This window comes from Myodes glareolus, chromosome 20 (genome assembly GCF_982192425.1).
Source record: "Myodes glareolus chromosome 20, mMyoGla1.1, whole genome shotgun sequence".
NCBI lineage: Eukaryota > Metazoa > Chordata > Mammalia > Rodentia > Cricetidae > Myodes > Myodes glareolus.
The window spans coordinates 49170455-49183838 of NC_142045.1; the positions used below are offsets into that span (position 1 = coordinate 49170455).

The window sequence follows — 13384 nt, forward strand, 5'->3', positions numbered from 1 at the left end:
GAGGAACAGACTGACCTCGAACTCACAAAGATCTGCCTTCACCCTGCCTCCTGAGTGCTAGGATCAAAGGAAAGGTTTACGCCACAGCCCCTGGCCTCAGCGCAATCATATTAAGTAAACGGCGTGTGAGACTGAATGGCACTGCACAGATTCTTCAGAACACAATGAGAATTTTTTAAAGCATTTGTTTATAAGATACGAGTATTATAAAATGTGGCAGGCACCTAGATTCTTTAGAATAAATCAGAATCACAGTCAAAATCTACTCCGGATCTACTAGTATATTTTTAAAGTTATCTCTAATTTTGTATGTGCATTTAGAAATCTGATTCAAACTTGCTTCTCATTCAGTCCTGCTATACACATGTGTTCTGAAGCATAGCCTGAGTGCATTAAGCGTTAGTGTGCATTGGAAGTCTGAAGTTTAAGAGTCAGAAAGGCATTCCCACAAGAAAGCACCTGAGGACTGGCTTTGTTCTTCTCAAGGGAGAGTTGCCGGTATTACCTACTGTATATCCACTTGATGCAGGGGAATGAACCTAAAGCCTTGTGCCTACAAAACTTTCAACTTACTTCTATGCCACAGTGAAGGACATTGTATAACAGTGTCCCAAGAATGAGGAATCAGATCCGAATGTCAGTCTGAAAATTCAGAGAATAACTGAATCTCTTAAAAATGATCTTATTTACTTAGTTATTATTTAGGGTTAGGTTTAGGGTACTGGTGTGTGTGTGCACCAATGCCATAACACACATGTGGAGGGCAGAGGACAATTTTGTGGAGCTGGCTCTCTCTATCCGCTTTTATATGAGTTTCAGGGATAGAACTCAGGTTGCCCGTCTTGCAAGTGTCTTTACCCACTGAGCCATTTCCCGTCTGAACCATTTAAAAACACGCGAAACATTGAACCAAGAAACTTGAGCCCTGTTCACACCCTTATAAGAAAACTATTTACAAAATCTCTGAAAGCTTGGTTTCTTTAGCATGGTAAAATTAAATTCAACCCCGTAGGGAATACTGTTCAACAAGTTTCCTTGGACACAAACAGGGAATGTCATCTTCAACTGCCCTTGCCTAACTCATTACCTGGCGTTTGTGCTCCCTGGCAGTGTGTAAGGGTGAGCATTCCTCCAGGGCTAGCAGGCTAGACAGCAGGAGCCTTTACAACCTGTGGCTTGGGAAGACCCAGGGCACAACAGGAAACAGGTAGGAACACCAACGAAAACAGAGCTGGGATGAATTCAAGCACATGGTCCTGGTTACAGGGGCCCCATGGACCCCCACATCCCACCCCGCAGGTGCTTTCCACTATGAGTATTTCCAAAAGGTTTTTTTTTTTAAAAAAAAAATGAAATTTGGGAAACCGATCATTGAATTTTAATAAGTGAAACCCACACCTAAAAGGAACGCTCTTGACTCCACTGGAGTCTAAAAATACTCTCTGATGTCTTTGGACACTGGTTCTCTTACAGTTTTCTCCGCAGCTGCCAGGTGGGGAGTTGTGGCTAAGGCTTGCTGCCATGCCAGAGAGAGTTGGAGTGGGTGTTCCACGGTGACCCTGAACCTTATGTAAAACTTATCGTATTTCTGCTTCCTTTCTGCTGAATGAGAACATCTATTTATAGACCATGCAAGAAGCCAAGCATGGTAGGGTTTTCTTTCGGCCAATAAAAACGGAATGCAAGTCTTCTCTTGTAATGAACACGCAGGCTTGGCTTAGTAACGAGTGGAGTGCCATTGCTTAAAAGAGAACCACTGACCTTTGAGTCTTATATGGCTTGGAAATCAGCACCCCCTTGATGGCTGCCAAAACCTCTCAGGCATTCCCCGGATCTGAGTGCAGAGGAACCAACACTGGAGAGGTGTGTCCTGATGTTCTGAACAACTGGCTACTGGTACATACAAGTGCAGGAGAGAGAGAGAGGTTGGGAAGAAGTGGAGCGAAGGAGGAAGGACAAACTGCTCCCAGGGTTAGTCTGCCCTGCCCTGGATGGGTCCCTGCAGGAACTGGGTGCGCTCTTCGGAGCTGGTTCTTAAGGATCGAGTGCTGTCTGTGCAGGAGAAGCTGTGTTGGCTCAGATGGGGCGTGAGCCATCGAAGCCCTCCTTTAGGCAAGCAGATAAATAGTTAACAAAATGTTTTGTTGCCTTACTGATACACTCTGTATCTTCTAATTGTGTGGAAATACTTGAGTGCAGGACACAGTGTTGCACACCTGCAAATCCAACACACAGGAGCCTCCTGCAGGAGAATTTTGAATTTGAGAACAGTTTGGCTAAACAGTGAGATGCTGTCTCCAAAAAAGACATGATGAAAGGAACGTCTGTTTTTGTTGCGTTGCTTCCTGTAAAGTCTGAAAACTGAAAGGTGTAAAAGTGTTCATTAATACTTGTGGATGAATGCGTTATATGCAGTCCACTAGTGAATATTATTATGTAGTTGTTCAAATGAGCTCTGTTCATTGCCTTGGAAATTTCTCAGAACAAATCATTAACTCAGAGCACAAGTCGTAGAAAGCTATGTCCACAATAAATTATTCCTATAGAAATTTAAAGTTGTATAACTATGTGTGTGTGGACTTTGGTTGTCAGACTTTTCTATAACAGACTGTATTAGTGAATCATTTTACGAAATTAAAAAAAATTTGAAAATAGCAATTATTTTAGAGTTCATCTTGGCTCATTAAATTTGGCACACAGATTAGCCCAAAATCATTGCTCTTGGTTCTAGATTTTTTTTTCAATATAAGTCTTTTATTGTCCCAAAAGCCACCCCAAATCATACTTAAAGTTCAGGCTCTTGTTTCTGGAGCTGGGTAACTTAGGCATCGCTCATCAGGCTGTTGGGCCGCTCCCTTTTCAGACACATAGGCAGCATCCAAACACTTTCTGATAGCCTTGTTTTTAACTGTTGTGGCTTGCTGAATCAGAGCCGCCGAGTTTGAAACAAGTTCAATATCATTTCCTTCAAGGATTAATTCATCCTTCTGGGCTTGAGAGCCAGAAAGAGCAACGCCTGTCCTCACCCGAACCCTGTGGATGGATTTCTCATCCAAGAGATTTCGGATTTCAACCAAGGATCCATTCTCCTGAATAGCGACCTTGATGGGGAAGTGGCACGGACCTCATCTTGTAGTGGAAGCCCCGTGTAACACTTGATCGTGTTCTGAACATAACTGCAGACGGTTCTGACAGCAACCAGCTCCTTTCTGGTACCCGACTGTTGTCAACCCGAAGCCTCTTCTTCTTTCCAAGGAGACTCAGCTCTAATTAATGTGATTGAAGTCCCTCCAGAGGGTTCCTCTGGGCCCCTTCACAATGCCTGTGCGCCCCTTCAGAGTGATGTCCACATCTTCTGGAGTGTCGACAGTCTGATTGCTGAGGATGGTCTTCATTCTCGCAGCAGATGGGGCAAAGAGCTCTAGATATTTTTTAAAATTTCTTGTCAGTTCTGACAGCAGATAGATCACTTATGTTCAGTGCCTAAAACACATGGTAACTCTACTTAGTTTCCAAAAGAGAGCAAAAGTAAATTTGCTGACTTCGTAAAAAAAATTAAAAAGGCTTAAAGAGAAAGGTCTTAGAACTTTAGCTTTGTTTGGATTTGGGTTAAGGCTCTCGATATTCATGGGTGTGATTTGTCTGTCTACATACATGTAGAGGCTCTACTGGGTTTCTTCTCTCATCAGTTCCCACTGTGTTTGTTCGTTTGTTTGTTTATTGATTTATTTAGGTTTTTCAAGACAAGGTTTCTCTGTGCAGCTCTGACTGTCCTGGAACTCACTCTGTAGACCTTGCTGACCTCGAATTCACAGAGATCCACCTGCCTCTGCCTCCCAAGTGCTGGGATTAAAGGTAGGTAGCCAACCTTGAACTTCTGATTCCCGAACTTCTGCCTTTCCAGTGTGGCCTTTCCAGTGTGGGGATAACAGGTATTAGTGGTACTGTGGGTGGAAGGAACCCAGGGCCTCAAGATGCTGGGCAAACATGCTATGTTCCAGCCCATCATAACACTTCTTATTCAGAAGCAATAGGTTTCTTGTTATTCTTCTTCATGAGGCTGGAGGAACACTAAACTTTAGCTACCAAGCTAATACCACTCATACTCCCTAAAAGAAATTAAAGTAACAAAAAATTAGCAATTCCTTTCTCATGAATAAAAGCAGAACACTAGGAAGGAAAGCATAGATGGAATCTACCAGGGAGAGTGCCTTTGTTTGGCAGGTGTCTTAAAATTACAGTTAATTCGCCAGGTGGTGGTGGTACATGCCTTTAATCCCAGCACTCAGGAGGTAGAGACAGGTAGATCTCTGTGAGTTCAAGGCCAGCCTGATCTACAAGAGCTAGTTCCAGGACAAGCTCCAAAGCTACAGAGAAACCTGGTCTTGAAAAAAAAAATCAAAAATAAATTAGGGTTAATTCATGTAATTGATAGAAAACTGTATTAATTAATTTCTTACACCAATACACTGTCCTAAGATTCTGAGGAATGGTTTCCTCTTTCTGTCAGCTGTAGGGATCCAGGAGCGCCAAGAACAAAATGGCTGAGTCAGGAGGCTGTGGCTGCAGATCTACATGGTTGACAAAGACCCCAGGAGACCTTCTTTAAGAAGGATTCGCTCAGCTTTCAGCACCTGCCAAAGCAGAGTCTGAAACCATCTTAAAATAGCACCAGCTGGCCAAGAGCCTTCTGCTTCCTCCCCTCCCCTTCCCTGGCGCTCCTGGGAAGAGGGGTCAGCAGAGCAGCTGGGAATGCCAGGAGTTAAATGAACAAGAAGTTCCCAGCAGGCACAGGCGAATTGTGTACTTGTCGTGCATGGATCCTGTGGTGCAGGAAGCAAGGGACTCCTGTTTTATTTAAATCTGTAGTCCGTATTTGAGTTTCCTTGCTTAGTTGGCTTTAGCTCTTTTCAGATAGGGTCTCATGTGACCCAGGATGGCTCTGGACTCACGATGTTGCTGAGGATAGCTGTGAACTCACTTGACCCTCATGCTCCCACTTTCCTGGGTGCTTTGATTACAGGCATGGTGCCTCCACACCCAGAAACACATCTTTTGTGTGTGGGGGGAAGGGTGCTGTGGAGACAGGGTCTCTCTATGTAGCCCTGACTGTCCTGGAATTTACTAGTAAGCCAGGTTGGCCTTTGACTCACAGATATCTGCCTGCCTCTGTATCCCAAATGTTGGGATTAAAGAGATTCATTACCACATTTTATTTTTAATGAACTGTGTGGTATTAACAACAACTTGGGCATTGAAGCCTTGCCTTGTAGAGTATAATGTGACTTAGAGACATGATTCAGCTCTGCTATCTAAACACAAAAAGGAAGGTTAAAGAGCCTGGATTATATTCTAAGGGTCCTGGAAGAAAAGATTCTATACCGAATACACTTCTCTGAGTGGGAATGGAATACAGTGATGGCCTGGGTCTAGATTCTATATTGAGTACCTTTCTCTGCGGGGCCATGGAATACAATGATAGCCTGGTCTAGATTTTATATTGAATACATTTCTCTGAGGAGTCACGGAATAAAAGGATGGCCTAGGTCTATCACTGGGCTCCATTTCTTCTGTGTCTCTCATGGCTTCCCCTTATGTTTAACACCATAGTCATGCACTGAAGTGTGTTCAATGACACTGTGTTCTTAAAAATCCCCCTCCTTGGGCTGGAAAGATGGCTGCAAGGGTGAAGATGCTTGCGGATAGGCAGGGCAGTCTGGATTAACTCTTGAGTCCCACATGGTGGAAGGAAAGAAGTGACAATTTGTTCCCTGACCTCCACACATGGGCCCGGGTGTGCATGCTCACATAACACAAAATAAACCAGTACAATAGCTTTGTTTTTAATCCTCTGCCCACACTATACTGGCCTACCCTCTCTGCTGCTGCTTTTCTTTCCGTGCAGTGCTATGGATGGAACCCAGGGCCCAGAGCATGCTCGGTTTGTGCTCTAACAGGCACCACATCACAGTTCTTTCCTGTCTTTATGTTCAGCATCACGAGGACCATTGTCTAGATGAGAGGCTGTCTGTCCCAGGACCCTGAATTCCCGAGCTTGGAGGTGGGCACAGGACTCTGATCCCACCAGACACAGTGGCTGATCACTACAGAAACAGTAGCAGTGTTTCCTTGAGACTCAAGCTCAGAATTCAGGGACTGGCGCTTTGGGGCTCAGTGTGCCCTTGTGACATTGAGTACTGCCAACGTCAGTTACTGCAAACACCATCTTATCTGCTGCTATTTCTGCACTGTACACTGTAGACCTGGGACATGAGTGTAGGGCATATGCCTGCTTTTAATAAAAATAAGACAGACTTATTGAGAAACATCATATGCCATAGAGCCCACTGGTTTTCAGTTCATACTCCACCCATTGTAGTATTTTCTATGATTGTGGGGTCAATACCACAGCACACTTCAGGACTATTTATTTATTTGTTTTTTTGTTTGTTTGTTTATTTATTTATTGGTTTTTTGAGACAGAGTTTCTCTGTAGCTTTGGAGCCTGTCCTGAAACTAGCTCTTGTAGACCAGGCTGGCCTCAAACTCACAGAGATCCGCCTGCTTCTGCCTCCCAAGTGCTGGGGTTAAAGGCGTGCGCCACCACCGCCCGGCCACTTTAGGCACTCCGGGCCTATCATCCCTCACTTCTGACCAACTTTCAGGCCCTCGCTGCCACTCATTTTCTGTCGCTGTGTGTTTACCTATGTAGGATTTCAAATGAACCAAGTCATACAAAGGAGCCTTTCACCATGGCTTCCTGCATTTAATACAGTGCCTCGAAAGTTGGCCTAAAATGGAGAAGATCATCCCTTCTCACTGCTGAGAATGTTCTGGGCCAGCTACTTTCTTTGATTGCTTGTGCTTTTTTAGTGTTTTATCTAAGAAATCAAAGAAACTAAAAAAAAATCATTAAACAAATGCATTCTAAAAATTGTTTATTTTTATTTTACATGCATTGGTGTTTTGCCTGCATGTGTGTCTATGTGAGGGTGTTGGATCCCCTGAAAGTGGAGTTACAGACAGTTGTGAGCTACCATGTGGGTGCTGGGGATTGGATCCAGGTCCTCATGAAGAGTAGCCAGTGCTTTTGTCTGCTGAGCCGTCCCACCACCTGCCCCCAAACGAACTATTAACCACAGAAATCCAAATTAAATATTAATAAAATGATAAATACAAGGTAAGACATTTACTTTCATGTTTTATTCAAGATTTAGAATGTATGGTGATATATTTTGTGTGACAGTTTCTCTATGATGTGAGGGAGGGGTCTAAGTTCTTCATTTCTAACCTACCATTTTCTAATTTTTTTTGAGGCAGAGACTCGCGTGTTGCAGACAAGCCTCAGATTCACTGTGCAGTAGAGGATAAACCGAATTCCTGACTCCACCACCAGGGGCTGGGATTCTACGCTTGGTGTGTGCGGTGTTGGGGAAACAAACTCAGCACTTGGTACATGCTAGGTGAGTCCTGTACTGAGCTCCCACAATTCTACATCCTCTTCCATAGCTGTTGAGTTATCCCAGGGCCATGTGTAAATATTATATTATTTTGACCCATTGAATAGTCTTGGCACTCTGTTAAGGAATAATCTGACTTGGGGCTGGAGAGATGACTCAGAGGGTAAGAGCACGGGCTGCTCTTCCAAAGATCCCGAGCTCAATTCCCATCAACCACATGGTGGCTCACAACCATCTGTAATGAGACCTGGTGCCTTCCTTGCCAGCAGTACAATGTATGCTTAGCAAATAAATAAATCTTTAAAAAAAGAGAAAAGAAATCACCTGACTCTATGTCAGAGTTTTATTTCTACTTGTCCGTTCTAGTCCACTGCACTGTAAGCCTAATCCTTGGTCCATTACTACACTGTCCTTATTATTATTGCTTTGAAATATGTTTCAAAATCAATAAACTGTTGGCTGAGGCTGTTCGTTCGTTTCCCAGCCAACCCAAAATAACTACACAGAAACTATATTAATAGTAATACTGTTTGGCCTATTAGTTTGAGCATATTTCTGGCTAGCTCTTATATCTTAAATTAACCTAATTCTATTAATCTGACAAGGCTCATGGTTTACTGGTAAAGTTCCCAGGTATCTGTCTTTTTCAGTGGGGGCTACGTGGCTTCTCTCTGACTCCACCTACTCTCTCTCTATCTTTTCCAGCCTGGCTATATTCTGTTAAGCCATTGGTTGAAAGCAGCTTCTTTATTAACAATGGCAATAAAACATATTCATAACATACAGAGGGGAATCCCACATCAGATTAAACTCTTGTTGCTGGGAATGAATACCTGACAAGGAGCCGCTTAAGGGAGAAAGGGCTTACCCAGGGGGTTGGAGCTGAAATGGACACAGTCCATCACAAAGGGGAAAACAACAGTTTGAAACAACTGGGTCACACGGTATCCACAGACAGGAAGCAAACAGGGTGAATGCTTGTCCTCAGCTCCCTTTCTCCTTTTATTCGTTCTAGGCCCCCTGCCCACAGGATGGTCCTGCCCACATTCAGCATGAGTCTTCCCTCTTAGGTTAAACCGTCTGGGACATTCCTTCATACACAAACCCTCAGGTGTGCTTCTGTGGTGATTCTTAATTGAGTCAAGTTGACAGTGACGCTCAACTGTCACAGCCCTTCAGTTTTGTTCCTTTTTCACAAGTCTATTCTGACTTCTTCAGTTTTCTGGATTACCCTTCAGATCAAATCTTCAATGTCTTCAAGAATTTCCATTGTGACTTTGAGAAGGCTGTGTCGAATCTGCAGTCTAATACAGGAGCACTAACACGGTCCTATATTGTCTCCCATGGCATAAACATGGAATATATCCACATTTACTCAGATTTCTTTAAGGTCAGTCAATGATGGTCTGTGGCTTTCAGGAATCTGAATTTTGGATTAATAGTAGACTCTTTTCTGTGATATTAATAAGTTCTTTGATTAATTTTGTTTTTAATTCATTGCTAACATATAGATAAATGGTGGATTATATAAAAAAATTAAACATTTATTTATTTATTGGTAGGGGTTGCACAACAGCATGTCCTGGAGGCCAGAGAACACTTGAAGGAGATGATCCTTTTCTTCTGCTGAGGTTTTCCTAGGCCGGCACCTACACCGTTGAGCCATCTTACTAGTCCCCAAGTTTTTTCCTTCAGACAACAGCGAAGTCATCCAAACAGGCCTTGAACTCAGACCTCGTTTGCTTTCTGGTGCTGTCATACAGGCCATGACCAAAAGCAACTCGGAGAGGAAAGGCCTTGTTTGGCTTGCAGGCTACAGTCCTTTACCAGAGAAGCTAAGTTGGGAGTGGATGCAGAGACCATGAAGGGTGCTGTTTGTCGTGTTGTGCACCCTGCTTTCTTACAGAACCCAGAAACACTTGCCCTGGGAGGCACCAACAGTGGACTGGGCCCTTCCCACATCAACCACTAATCAAGAGAATACACCACAGACTTGTGGACACGCTTTCTCAGTGAAGGCTCTCTATTCCCAGAGGATTCTAGCTCAGGTCGAGCTGACCAAAACTAGCTCGCACACTCACTACGTGGTCAAGGATGATCTTGAACTTCTCTTTATGTCTCTGCCCTAGTGCTGGGCTGTGACACCATGCCTGACTCATGTAGTGAGGAGGGATGGAATCCAGGACTTCCAGCATGCGAAGTGCTAAGTGAGGACTGCCAGCTGAGCTGTGTCTCCAACCCCTAGATATACAATGGATTTTTATATAAAGGAAATCCCCAACATAGGTGGTTTGAATAAGAAATGTCTCTTGTTGGCTTGGGTATATGGACTCTTGGTTCCGAATTGGTGATATTGTTTGGTGGGAGGGGCGGGTCGGAGGTGTGGCTTTGATGGAGGAAGTATGCCTCAGGAGGCAAGCTTTGAGAGTTCACAGCCTATCCCTACTTCCAGTTCACTCTGTCTCTTGTTTACATTTGAGGATACAAATACTCAGCTTCCTAGTGCTGGTACTTGCTGCCACACCATCACGGGCTCTTATCTGCCAGGAACTGTGAGACCAACTCTCCTTCTCTTCCTTGAGTGGCCTTTGGTCACTGTCTGTCACGGCAACTGAGGAGGAATTAGTACAAATGACAGCTTTGCCTTTCAGACGGTGCAGGAGTCATACACACTCCACATCAAACTGTACGCAAATGTTGAATTTTAATCTTTGCCCAGGCACGCTCTTCAGCGTTTCCTTGCCACCCTGGGTAACAGTAGGGAGCTGCAACCCTCAGTCAGCCGAGATACGGGTGAACACATGGTGAGTCCCACCAAGTCCACTGTGTGCTTAGCTGGGATGTTGGGCAAACAAAGTCCAGTCAATGAATCCCTTACTATCTGTAAGTAAATGCATGCTATACTTAAAATGAATTATTTTTTTGCATTTTACTTATTCTTACGTCTATGGGTATTTTGTCTGCATGTTTTTCTGTGCACCACATGCTTGTGCAGTGTCCCTGTAGCCTAGAAGAAGGTGTTGAATCGCCTTACGACTGAAGTTGCATACAGTTGTTAGCGGCTATGTGGGTCCTAGGAACTGAACCCTGGTCCTCTGCAAGAGCAACAAGTGCTCGTAACCACTGAGCCATCTCTTCAGCCCCTATGTGCAATGAATTTATTAAGAAATCCCCATTGTATATTGAAGAAAATCTGTTATGAACTTGTATTCCATTTTTTTTCTTTTTTGACACAGAATTTCATCTATCCCTAGCTGACTTGTGTCTCAAGCTTGTTCTGTGTTGGACCCTTGATGTTTCCATCTGTACCTCCTGGGTACTGGGGTTATAGGCATGCAGAATTACACGTGAATTACAGAATGCATGCGGAGCTGGGATGGAATTCAGGGCTTCTGTTCCCAAGTGCTGGGATTGAAGGTGTGCCCTACCTTTTAGCCTGGAAGGGATAAAGATGCATGCTAGGCCAGTAGCCTGCCAGCGTGCCACACCCCCGGCCCTACAGCTTTCGCTCTGACTGAACTTGTTTATTGGCGCTCACAGCTTTCCGTAGCTTTCTTAGTATTTTCCCTGTGTAGCATCAAAGTGGCTTCAAATAGATACATTTGCTTCTTCCTGTGGAATCGGAGCACCCCCTTACTTACTAGGCCCGGCTGGAGCCTCTTGTACTCCAAGAAAAGCAAGAGACATTTTTGTTTGTCTTGCTCAAGAGTATCCAGTCAGCCCAGTTGTGGGGTCCTGTGGTCGCTCTTGACCTCCGTTCAAAACCTGCCCCCTGCACCCAGTCTTGTAGCTGACGGCCCTTGGTTTACATCTTAGAGCCCAAGACTGACGTAAGCAAGAGACTGGAGGTGCAGCAGGCAAGAGGGGAACCAACGTTCTGCTCCAGCAATGAATGCATGGGGACTTGATTTAGGGGACCCTGTATACTCGTATATGATTCAACTCATACATGAGTATGCTGGTTTAAGGAGCACACTCCTGAACCTGCTTAGTTTCAGGTCATAGAACACGTTTAAAATATTGAACTGATAAACAGAAACCCCTCTGGGTATGCTCAACTTTACCATAAAGTTTAAGCTGAAAATAACAAGTACTGGGAAGGGGTATTAACACTGGAATGTCCCTGAAGTGGATGGTCTCATTCGGTAGTTTAAATAGTTTTATTGTGAAGAGGCATTTGGCTCCTTCCTTCCTTCCTTCCTTCCTTCCTTCCTTCCTTCCTTCCTTCCTTCCTTCCTTCCTTCCTTCCTTTCCCTCTGTCTCTCCCTCCTTCCCTCCTTCCCACCCTCTTCTTCCTTTCTTAGCCTGCAGCTGGGCAAGGACACGAACTGGCTCGGGGGAGAGGCGTGTGAATTGAGAAATTGCAGGTAGAAATAACAGCGGCACAGGTGAAATAGACTTAGGATACATTGGGGGGTTGGGGGCGCGGGACCTGTCAGTAAATACTGCCCAGCTTCGAGTTTACTTTTTATCGCCATTTTATACTCCAAGCCAAGAAGACTTTTTAATCCTGATACAAAGAACAAACAAGAGTTCAAAACATGGAGGAGCAAAACAGCCAGTAGCTACATCTTAGGCCAAACATCCTGTTATCTAGGCAAGACCCACCACAACTTCACCTTAGCCCTGTTGTTTGACCTTGAAAGAGCAAAACAAGCTTGAACTCTCTAACCCCAGATCAAGATGGAGTGGAGCCACTTCTACCGGCTCCCACACTTTTCCTTCTTCCCTCCTCTTTCTCTCCCTCTCTCCCTGCCTGCCTCCCTCCCTTCTTCTCTCTTCCCTTCTTCCTCTCTCCCTTCTTCCCTCCATCTCTTTCTTGCTTGTTTGTCTTTTGAGGCTATGTCTCTATATAGGCCTGGTACTTGCTATATAGCCCAGGCTGACCTCAAACTCCCAGCAATCCTCCTGCCCCTGTCTCTGAGTGCTGAGATAACAATGCCTTATCAAATGCTTTTTCCAAGTCTCTTGAAATAACCACAGAAGTGTTATCCTTTACTCTGCATACCTAGATTACTTTATAAAAGTCACATCAATTTATATTCCTGAGACAAATTGGAAAATTTCTATTTTATTTATTGTTGGAAGTGATTGCTATGTTCTTGTCAATTTAGTACATGAAAAATTGAAAAATTTTCTCACTCTTTTACTTTTTATTTTTTCACTAATTACGTAGAATATATATGTATATACACAATTTTTCTTTCCTTTTTTTGAGAGAGTGTCTTTTTATTGTAACTCAGGCTGGCCTGGAACTCACTGTGTAGCCAAGGTTGGACTCAAACTCAGTATCCTCTTGCCTGCTTCAGCTTTCTGAGTACTAGGATTACAGGTATGAAGTGCCCACCATTCCTGGCTGCTATTTTAATAATTTATTTTGCTGGTAGACTTGTACATTGTTTCTTATACATTGTTGTCAATATCTCTTGATACTTTGTCTGCAGCCTTATTTATCTTTTTTCTACTTTGTGAAAACACCTTATAAATACCGCTACAAGTGTGCAGGCAGACATGGTGCTGGTGATATAGCTATGTCTGGATTGGTAGGCGGCAGCAACAGTGAGTAAGCCACTGGGCCTGGATTGAGCTTCTGAAATGAAAGCCCATCCCCAGTGACACACTTCCTTCAACAAAACCACACCCATTCCAACAAAGTCACAAGTCCTAATCCTTTCAAATAATGTCACTCCCTATGAGCCTGTCAGAGCCATTTTCAAACTCCCCAATTCTCCTACCCCAGCAATGGTCCCTTTTTACTTTCCTGGTTTCTGCAGCTATCCCAAGACATGTACACACATTTGAAGATTTGGAGCTGGGAGCTTCCAATGAGAGAGAACATACGATTTTTTATTTTTTAGGGCTATGTTACCTAATTCAATATAATCTTTTCTAGTTCCATTCATTTACCTGCAAAGTTCATGATT

The 13384-nt window shown here is 43.9% G+C and overlaps 1 pseudogene; it reads right to left on the reverse strand.

Moving 5' to 3' along the window:
- Positions 1–2792: 2792 nt before the first annotated feature.
- LOC125397520 (large ribosomal subunit protein uL6 pseudogene) lies at positions 2793–3419 on the reverse strand (annotated as a pseudogene).
- Positions 3420–13384: the final 9965 nt, after the last annotated feature.